Source organism: Nomascus leucogenys, chromosome 1a (assembly GCF_006542625.1).
Source record: "Nomascus leucogenys isolate Asia chromosome 1a, Asia_NLE_v1, whole genome shotgun sequence".
Classification (NCBI taxonomy): domain Eukaryota; kingdom Metazoa; phylum Chordata; class Mammalia; order Primates; family Hylobatidae; genus Nomascus; species Nomascus leucogenys.
In genome coordinates this window covers 8284234-8296098 of record NC_044381.1, presented here as the reverse complement: position 1 = coordinate 8296098, position 11865 = coordinate 8284234, and positions in this window count along the sequence as shown.

Here is an 11865-nt window from a genome sequence, read left to right as displayed (position 1 = left end):
TAGCCTGCATACATACATAGTTGCTTTCCAATTCAAAATGAGGCTTTTCTTTTGGATCTCTGTAAGTCTTCCATCCTTCCTGCAATCTCCAAATGATTTTTTCACCATTATTTTCTTAGCATCATCAGTGGATGAGAATGCAAACAAAATTTCAAGTCCTCCTTGGCATCTCTGATTCTCTGAGGGTTCTATTTCTACTATCATAATAGGGACTGATTGTACTATAGGATAAACAACCTTCAGCTTATGTAGGAATGTTTTCAATATCACATTTTCCATTCGCACATGTTCTTAATAAGTAACTCATCAACCAAGTCTTACTTTCTGTGATCTTTAATGCTCGCCTTAGGGACTCTTCTTTTTCTTAATATTGCAAGATAGTAGCAAATAATTCCATAGTTAAGATTTCAAAGGCACAATATTATAGCCTTCTTATCCCTTTTACCCATAATGAAAAACCATATTGCAGCCATAGTTTTCCAAAGGACTGTCTCATAATTAAATAGTATGCTTTTTGGAAATCCGGCTACTGCTTTTTTCTTCTTTTCATCTAAATCTTCTGCTTAAAAATCTTTTGATGGCATCTAGTCTCTTTCAGGATAAATGCCAACCTCCTTGGTACTATATTTATGCATTCCACAAATATTTATTGAGCATCCTATCACAGGCACTGTTATAGATGCAAAAAGTATTTTAAATATCAACCACACTGAGGTGCTTGGCTCTCTCCCACATTCTACCCTTTCTAGACCCTGATTCTGCCTGTGTTGCAGCCCAGAGCATACTTCTAATCAGTCCCCCCCTCACCCATTTTCCTGAAAATTCCTGCTTCTCTTCTTGACTTTCGTAAGCAACACCTTCTGTGAGAATCTTCAACTCTCTTCACTATAGTTTTTTCATGACGTTGGCCGAGATTCTGGGCATTCCTGTCTCACCCCCAATCTGAGTTCCATGTGAGAAAAGTTGGAATTTTGTTGATCCTAGGGACCTAGCATGGTGCACATGCCCGAAGATTTGCTAAATGAATACAAAGTTACTAGTTGAAACTCCGAGAAGAAATTTTCTCACCCACAATTAAGAATTACTCAGCTGCAACTAAAAGCCATCATTGAGACCACCAGTTACTCAGAAACTGTTCAGCACCAGGTGGGAGGCTGATCCGCTAGGGGATTGCAAACCCTGGCATGCACATTACTTGTTCCACATCTGCCCCATCCCCAACACAGCACGGCAGAGTTGCTATGTCTTTTGGGAAGCTGCTCGGTAGAGCAGCACATCCTCAAAGACAGGAGATAAGCCTTGGGAGCTCAGGGAGATCTGCCTGCCATGAGTACATACCTGATTGTCAGAAATAGGGTAATTGTCTAACCACATTGTAATTTTCTCCAAGGAAAGATGTTACATGTAACCTCTTTATTTCCCCTTTCCCCAACCCTTTGCCTTGCACAGAACTGAATGCAACATATGCTTAATAATACTCTTTTGGCCAGGTGTGGTGGCTCATGCCTGTAATCCCAGCACTTTGGGAGGCCAAGGAGGGCGGATCACGAGGTCAGGAGTTTGAGACCAGCCTGGCCAATATGGTGAAACCCCATCTCTACTAAAAATACAAAAATTAGCTGGGCCTGGTGGCGCATGCCTGTAGTCCCAGCTACTTGGGAGGCTGAGGCAGGAGAATCGCTTGAACCCGGGAGGCTGAGTTTTCAGTGAGCCAAGATCCGGACCTCTGCACTCCAGCATGGTGACAGAGTGAGACTCCAACTCAAAAAAAAAAAAAGTACTCTTTCAAGGAAGAATATATGTCTGGAAAAAAAAGAAAAAGAGGATGAGAGTGCATTAGTTAGTGAACCCCAGCTGCTCTAACAAGTATATCCCAAGTAAGTGTCTCCTCACAGCAGAGTTTTCTCTCTCACTGTGTAATAGCCCATTGCAAATGTACTTCCCAGACATTGCTTTGCTCTGGGTGATGGTTTAGAGACTCAGGCTTCCATTTTGTGGCACCACCAACAGAGGCTACAGTATCTTCTTCATCTATCCAGTTGGGAGGGAAAGAAAACCTGAAGGCAGCACACTTGCTGCTTAAAAACCTTAGCCCAGAATGGCACACATAATTTCTGTTCCAATTCGGTGGGTTAGAACTAGTCACATGGCCACACCCAGAAGCAAGCAACTGGGAAGTGCAGGCCTAGCTGAGCAGCCTCTTCCTAGTAACAACTCTGCCCTGGAAAAGGAAACCCCAATTTTGGTGTTCAGCTCCTATTTCCTGACACAGAAATTTGTTTAGGAAGTGGTAATAAAGAGATATACTTAAAATTAATCCAATTTCTCCAAAAATGAAGCTGTGATCATAAAATACAAACTCCTGACTCATCCGTCATTTCTATATAACCCACTTCTTTTGCTAGGATTACTACCTAATTTCTAAGAATCTCCATAAAGAGTCAGAGCTTAGAGTTCAGAGGTCTTTCTCTCTTCTTGAAGAATGTTCTGCATAAGATACGGCATTTCTCAGATTGTGTTCTGCAAAACATTTCTCTCTTCTGTGGAAACTTTTCCTAGCAATTAAATTTGGGAAACCCACCATGTTATACTTCCCTCTTGAAGTGTAACAATGCATATTAGCATATATTACGAATACAAAACAAACACTCCTCGAACTTACTTAACCACTAAGTTTATGTTATGAAGGATATCTGTGAATCACAAAATGCTGTAGAAGACGGAAAACATAATAAAAAGAATTAGCATAACAAACCTCTTCTGTGTTAGATACCATGCTATCTAGTTAAATACCACCACCCTGTGAGGTAGGAATCATTTCTCCCTTTAAGAGAAGAAAATTAGGCTCAAAGAGGTTAAGTGTAAAAGTTCCACTATTAAAATATAATTTATTTGGGTCACTGAGAAAAATGACTAAGAGACCGTGTATTTCAGTTCTTTTAGGGAATGTCATCTATGAAAATGACAAAAATGATGTTGTCAGCATGCCCAGCTTAATGCCAGATGCACGGTGGGAGTTCATCCAGAGCTTTGCAAGACCAGTCCAGCAAAACTTGCAAGAAATACTCTATTTGCTTTCTAATCAGGCTTTACTGACATGTGTATTCAGTAGTGAGAATGAAAGAAAAACAGAGGGAGGTCCAGGGCTCTGAATATAGAATTTCCCACAGAAGTTTCTCCCTCTGGGACCAATAAGTTCCAGTTCCCAAGAAGTGCTGGGACTGTATGGGGACTAAATTTTTACCAAAAGCCTTGCTAGTTAAAGGTAACACCTCATTAAGCTATATAGGCCCACTCTTAAAGAGCTTAGCTATTCACTTAGGGAACTCCAAGAGCGGACATTGTGTTCCCATTTACCACCCCTGTCTCCTGGAAATGCCTGAATTTCCGGAAATCATGATTGTGTCATTTCCATCATTGCATTCCTTTGGGGAAAGAAACAGTTTAAAGGATTCAAAAAGCTATTTGATCAGGAATCAAATCTTATAACAAATTAAATTATATTAACAATTATTACTACTTCTACGTATATATCTGTTATCATCTGCCAGATTGTTATGGTAAGAATTCTTTATTCATTATCTCATTTCATCCTTACTTCCTTTTAAGATGGGCATTTATCATTACCATTTTACAAATAAGAAAATTGGGAGAGAGGTCAGAAAACCTGCACAAAGTCACAGAAACAGTGGTAGAACTTTACCTCTATGATTGCACAATCTAGATAGATGAGAGTCAAAGATCCATGGTTGTACCAATTCCCTATACCGCCTGCTCTTTAGGTTTCATATTTTTCATTCCCAAATCACTCTATAAGGTTTCTACTTAATTCTTCTGTGATCTACAAAACACACACTTTTAAAGTTATTTGCTTCCTTCTAGGAGCAAGCTGTGATTTCAGTAACTGCCACTAATTAGATAGTAGCAGCTTTCTGCATTATAACATGAAATCTCAGATACTAACTATTATGACACGGAATCTCAATTATTAACCACCCACCTGTAGAAAAGTATGTGGTTCAGTAAAGCAAATGATGCCATTATTATTTCTACAAAAGTTTAACTCAGTCAAAGTGATACATATAGTAGAAACAAGTAGATTTACTCTGAATCTAATGAAGCTTATGTCTCCAAGGCCATGGGAAGGGTCTTAGCATTTCTGTATTAATAATTTTTGTATTATTTTTTTCAAAGAGGGTCCTCCGATTGTATAAGCTTAAGGATCCACAAAACTCAAAGGTATCACTGTAGTAGTAAAGAGTATGGGCTGCATGGTTGGTCTGCCTTGGAAGCAAATCCTGGCTGTACAACTTAATACCTGTGTGACCTTGAGTGCCTTACTTAGCCTCTCTGTGCCTCCATTCTTTTTTAAAACGTGGGGTTATGATAGAGGATCGATCATAGGATTATTGTGTGAATAAAATGATTTATTGCAGCAAAGCAATTAGCAAAAAGCCCATAAAGTGATCAAAGGTAAACTATTATATTATTTATTACCTTAATAGCATATGTGGATACTGACAGCCTATTTGAGCAAAATTTAACGAGCTTCAATACTTACACACAACTGCTATTTTGCCAGCTAGAGTGCCACTATTATGAATTACCAATCACCATTTAAAGAACTGTTTTCACTCAGATCTATTAATAGTATGAAAACATATCTTGAGGGAAACTTCCTGAAATAAACTTATCATTGATATACTTCATTGTATCAAATAATTTAAATCAAGTTGCTGGCCCTGAGAGTTACTTTGGGGTTCCTAGCTTTCCTAATAAGTCTCTTCAACTCTGAGTTATTGATCACCCAAACTAAAAATTCATCTATCTTTGTGGTCTAAATATACATACTAGCCATGATATTTTGGTATATTTTCCTGTTTAACTGGCAGCCTACTAAGCTAACTCACTTGCTCATAACTTTCTAAGCACAAATAACTATAATGGTAACCACCATGGTTTAGTATTTTACAACAATTTCATCTAATCTTAATCATAATGCTATACTGTAGTTCAAGCAAGTGTCATTATTCCATTTTGCACAAAGAGCTGAACTTCAAGGTAGTTGAATGGCTTGTCCAAGGTCACCCAGTAAGTAAATAGAAGAAACCAGAATTTCTAAGACTCGAGATTTACATGGAATAAATGTTTCAAAGTTCTAATCCCTTAGTAGTATAATGCATTTTCTTTTTTCCTTTTTTTCCCTAAACCTAGATTCTCACTAAAGACACATATAAATGGGGTAATACTTTTTTTCTACAAAATACATTAAACACATGATAATTGTGCAGAAGAGGTGTCAACAAATGTATGTAATACTCTTCTAGTGATTGCTGCTAATAACTTCAGGCAGTGTCACCTCTGGAGAAGCCGTCATTTAATAAGCACCACTGTCAAGTCCAGTCTTACGCATGGATAAATGTAATGGGGATTGTCTTGTGAACATTATTTGAGGGATTGAGAAAAACTTCCCACCCAAGAGAGATCCTTCCCTAGACTTACTGCCTTGCCAGAGAATCTGCCATTATTCCTTTTCAATTAAAAGAGTGCTGATCCAAGGAAGCTTAGTTTTCACATGCAAAATTCCCTGGAAGAGTCAGCTGTTTAAAGGCTGCCAAAGACAGTTAAGAATAATGTCATAGAGGTACAAATTGGAAGCATAATTAAGAATATGATGTGGCAACAAAGCAACATTATCAGATTTGGAGTTGGAAGATCTAAAATTTAATCCTACTTTGATTTTCCCACTTTAGTATGCTACCTTCTCAGCTTAATGAACTGATTTTTTTTTAAAGCACTACTTAGTGCACTCTCATTCCAACTAGTATTCCTGGACTTTTTTAACCTTCAGAATTTTCATTTTTTCCTAACCAGTTAATCAATTCTATTAGTGATCTTGAAGAAGGAGTGAATAGCACATTAATGAAATTTTCAGCTGATATTTTTAGGAGGATGTAGAACCACCACTGAGGATACATAAATAAGGCAGACTGACAAAGATATATGGAGGTCTAAGTTAGGAAGGAAGTGCAAGATATTTCCCTAGGAACCAATAATCTAAAATACTAGCAATCAGATACAGTGAAATAAACTTGGTCATAAAATCAAGATATACAGGCTGGGAAGATGAAAGCATATTTGCTATCAACAATAAATAAACAAGTCACAAAACTATTCCATGTCTGCAAGAGTTTAATATTATATAAAGCTACCCCATGAAGCAGGAGCCTGGAAAGAGCTACCGGTAACACAAAGAATGACTTTCAACCTAAGAGCCAAGAACTGGATATCAGAGAGCTTGGGATGGTAGAAATAGAAGTGATGCTTGTAATAATCATTGTAATAATAGTAAAGCCTTCTGTCTGCATAGCACTTTAAAATTTTAAAAGCTCTTTCACATATATAGTTTCATTTGATCCTCAAAAGGACTCAGTGAGGTGAACAAGAAAGGAATCATAATTCCCATTAGAAGAGAAAATTAGTTCAACAGGAAAGTAATTTCTACAAAGCTATTCAATTCATGAATCCAGGACCACCATAAAATTTCAGAACTCAGTGATTCTTCAGCGATATCTAGTCCAATTCCCTCTTTTACATATTAGGGAACTGAGGCTTAGAGAGAGAAAGTGACTTTCTCCAGAGAATTTAGTGATAAAGCAAGCACTTGAACCCAAAGCCTAGTCCATCAATCTTTTCAACAAACTGTTGCCTTCTAGATGTTCTTGAAAGGAGAGGTTGATTAAAATAGGCCAGGTTATGAAATCTGGTAGGAAGAGCCCAGAGCTGCTTTTAGAGTTAGATGAGAAAGATTTTCACTAAGCTATTTGCAATAATAATGACACTTGCAATGGAATAAATGAATGTAGTGAACACTCGGAATCAGAAAGATATAGATCAAATAGGCAGAGGGGCAAAAGTGACACCAGCAATACGGGCATTGATTTATGAAGAGAGACTGGAAGATTAAAAGTGCTAAATATGCATGACTTGGCTAATAACTAAGGAAAGACAAGGAAGTCTATAAATATCTGAAGGGTATAAATGCTGTAGAGGATGCAAAAATATTTTAAAAGCAAGAGGGGAAAGCCAATACCATTAGGATTAATAAAACCCAACGAAGAAAGGGAAAAATAAAAGTTGAACATAAGGAAATAGTTAAAAGGAGATTTCTTTTCTAGATTTGTCTTCCAAGTCCAGAGGTGGAATCTGGCATTTGGGACATTTAAACTCTGATCGGACCAAAATCCATAAGCCAATAACATGGAAGCCATGTCCCATGGATACACAGGGGCTGAGCACATGCCCTCAGAGGTGGTTTTTATCTCTTATTTTTATAATCCTGGAACCATACAACATTGTTTGGATTACCATTCATTTTGAAGACTGAGGCTGTGGAGCTTTGTGTAGTGAGAGTAGTGTGAACTCCTCTGTTCAATGCAGAGCAGTAGAGATGAGTTTACAAACTCAACCAAATGGAGCAAATCAGAACTGACTTTACAAAACTGCCTCGCAAATAAGCGAGACATAGCATAATAGCATAGCAGAATAGATGTGTATTGACCTGGCTTCACCCACCTGCCTGTTCCCACATGAAGAATTAGGCAGGACTATCTCTTGCACCAGCAAAGGACATATAAGAAGCACACTGGCTGATGCAAAGGTTGGATCCTATGCTTTTCTCCTTGTTGCTGGTATTTTATATACGTGGCCTAGGTTGTTAGCCTGGGTTCCAGGTTTATAGCTTTGCCATGCCTCTCAGTATCTGAGATGCCTTTCCGGGCTGGGCCTACCTTGTCTTATTCTCAACACCCATGCCCTTCTGAATTATGTTTCCTTGGTCAGCTATTGCCCTGCCCTGCATCCTAGTCCCCATGAGGTTTGATATTGAGATGTAGCTGATGTAATCATTGTGGTAACAAAAATAACAGCCCTGAGAAAAGACAAGATACCTGCTAAGTGATGAGAAAGAAATGATTAAGTCTACTGAAGCCTCTACATGCCCTCAGCTTCAAAGGCACCTCTCTGCCTTGCCTAGAGCTCAGACTCTGGCTGTCCTACACACTATTCCCTTCCCAGGGATGGTGTCTACAGCTCATCACCAGTATCTATGAACACCATATCTGGCATACAGTATTCAATAAATATTGATTAAATGAATAAATGAACCCCTTCTGTGAAACTCCATTAATTTATTCATTCAACAAATAAATGTGTTAAATGAACCCCAGGATGCTTGATTGGCCGAGGCTTTATTATCCTAATCTTTGCATCTCCAGATCGTAGGGATTCATTTTTTGGCCCCATATCTTTACCCACCAGAGGGAGTCTGGCTGAACCTGAACCTGGAATATTGACATATACCTGTTTCGAAATGTCATTACTTCCCAGAAATTGTAGTGGTTGGGCCCTGCTTACCATATGAGAATTATGTAGACTTTGGCACTAGCCATCCTGAAACTCCAGTTTATCCCATGACTCTAGACCATTTGGGTATATGGTCACCTCCAAGGTTCTCAGCGGGTTAACACTCCAGAGCCCGGTCCCTCCAATTTCTTCCTCCCCAAATACTGCTGGAATGCCACCTTATCTCCCACCAGAACCTATTCCATTTACGAAAACAAATCACTTTTTCATTTTAAATCTTTTTTCTCTGTCTCTTCCTTTGGAGACCCATTTGTTCTTTCAAAAACAAAAGGATAACTGAGATTCTCAGTAGGAATTCTGGTTGCCATCACATCTTAGATCACTCATTAAAAATTTGCAGTTTGGAAAACCACTGAAGATCATTACAGCTGTAGTCAGAAGCCAATGTGCCAGGATAATGAAAAACAATTCTGCAGTTTCCCCATGCTCTGTTAGTTGTAGTTGTCATAAATGAGTTGTGGAGACTTGGAGTGAATGATCCATATCTTATTGAACTGTCCTTTTTTATCACTGACAATTGAAGGTGACTGAGAAGCAGGGCCAGTGTCAGACTGTATCTAATTGGAAACCTTCTCTCATTAATGTCCGACGCTGACTTGGATTGCTTGATGAAATCAGGACCACAACGGAATGGATTTTATTATACAAAATGAACTGGTTGAGCTCTCTTCCACTTCAATGTTTTTTTAACCTCACCCCACCCCTAACTCTGTGGCAGACGGAGCCAGCAGAGCAGGAATTTTGAGTAAGGCAGGTCTGTGAACAAACAAAGCGAAAACAGTAATGCAGTGAAGGAAACTGAAACCATATGGACTTTTATGCCACATATGTTAGGACAGTTCTTGGGCACTGCTGTGGAACCAGAAGACCAGGGGGACCTCTGAGAGGTCACTTTGACTCCACATCTTTAGGCAAAACTGCCCTTAACCTAGCCCAGGCAGCTCAGAACACATCTAGCACGTAGAGGAGATGGTATGGAGAACAGCGTCCACATCCTGCCTCCATCCTTTCCCGCTCACTGGCTGCCTTCATGAAATGCGCTCTTGGAAGCTCTTTTTAAAAGTTTGGGTCTTTAGCTAAGGTATTATATCCAAGAGAAAAAAGAGTGTTTGGATGAAGAAATGGGGGTTTTACTTTAGCTATTTTCCCTTCTCCCTGACCCTTACCACTTCTGGAGGAAATAAGAGAAATAAGGACTGGATGAAGAAAGGTGTAAAATCCCAGAAGACTACTGAGTAGAATATTCCAGGCTCATTGAAGAAAAATCTCCAGACCTTCCTACAAAGACAAAAGAAAGCAGACTTGTTTTGTATAAGGAAAACATGGCCAGTGCTCGCAGTGTGATTTTTATTAAGTATATGTTAGTGCCACAGAGGTTAAGTTTTGCAATCTGATTTTCGGGAAAACCGCAATTTACTTTTTTTCTTATCTCTGGCAGCTTAAGAATAAACTAACGCTGACAATAACTACCTACTTTCTGAATGATTCGCTGAGCATTTCACAGATGTAAAAATACTTTCACAATGCTTAACAAAAACTGAGAAATACAAAAAATTTCATGTGGAAAACATCACAAACCAAGACCCACAGATTTATTCACTTTCTCTAAAACCTTCTAGTCTGACAAATATGGCTTTTTGAAATATACATTTTATCGGTTCAGAGATATGCACAGTCATCTTCAGTTTCAGAAGATGAAGCAATGGCTAATTTAAGCTATTTTTATGCCTAATTAGTGTTCATATCTCTTATGGTCTTTGACTCTCTTGACACTGAGATGCTATGATCCAGCAGAATTTAAGAGAGAGACAGAGAGCCTGTTCTTGACACTATTGTTATATGAGTTTTTGCTCTGCCCCTTCTATCCACTTTTTATATTCTCTTCCTATCTTTTTACCCGTCTCCACTTAATGCCCATCACTAAGATACCCCCCTTCTATGGCAACAGATAAAAACCATCTTTTCTATTGTAAGCCTTTCAATTGTTTCCTTGGATCCATTCTCAAATCACATTTGTGTTTCTTTGTAAGAATTAAACTTCCAAACAATTTCACTCTAGTGAATTTTATAATAGTAAACTATTAATGGCAATATCATATTTAATATGTTGCTCACCCTAGGAACATTTGGAAGTAAATAGAACTACTAATTCATTGTACCTATATAAAATTTTGTTCTTGAGCAACACTTCAAACTTTGTGTCATGACATTGATTATATCTCATCCATCACCCTCCTGGGTGTCAGCAAATCAGAAATTCTTAGAGCTGGAATAAGTCTTAAAAGGCTAAGTTGTATTTATCATTTTTCTTTTTTTTTTTTATTATACTTTAGGGTTTTAGGGTACATGTGCACAATGTGCAGGTTTGTTACATATGTATCCATGTGCCATGTTGATTTCCTGCACCCATTAACTCATCATTTAGCATTAGGTGTATCTCCTAATGCTGTCCCTCCCCCCTCCCCCCACCCCACAACAGTCCCCGGAGTGTGATGTTCCCCTTCCTGTGTCCATGAGTTCTCATTGTTCAATTCCCACCTATGAGTGAGAACATGCGGTGTTTGGTTTTTTGTCCTTGCGATAGTTTACTGAGAATGATGTTTTCCAGTTTCATCCATGTCCCTACAAAGGACACGAACTCATCATTTTTTATGGCTGCATAGTATTCCTTTTTCAAATTAGGAAATGGAAGCCTAGAGAATTGAAGTGATGCCCACATCACTTAGAGAGTCAATGAATGAAGTGAGTCTAGGGCTCAAATCCTGACTCCTAATTCAGTGTTCTTTCCACCACAGCACATAACCAATTCCATCTTGTACTGTCTCAGATCCCAAGTGCTTCACTCAATGCTACTAAGAGACTCTTTGAGGCATAGAATTCCCTGGCTAAATAGGAGAAGATGGTAGAAAGGGCAATGTGATGTTAACACAAAATCTACCTCCAGAATGCCTAGTGGTATTGATAAGTGGTATATGCTACCTGAACAGTGATCCAAAGAACACCTAATGCAGGAATAATTTGTAAAATATTTTATGCTATGAAAATAAATCTAAACATTTTACCCATGCTCATACATTTTTGCATGACTACAACCTCCACTAGCAAATCTGCCAAGGGTGTCTTTGTAGAAAAGGGAATCAAACAGAGCTGGAAAGTTGTTGATGAGTAGTTGATAAAAATGAATATAAATTATATAGTAAAAAAAGTAAGCAGGATCCCATCATAGAATCAAAAATTATATTAATAGATGAGAAGAATTTCCTATAAACTGGAAGTGATGGGGACCTCAGGAGAATGCCCTTTGAAAGGATCTACGCACATACTGTGCTTTGTTGATATCAAACATCTGGCTGGAGAGAAAACCATTCAGTCAATCAACCAGATGTTTAGTCTACCCCCTGCCAAACATCTGGGCGATTGATGGGATCATTTCCTTTTCAT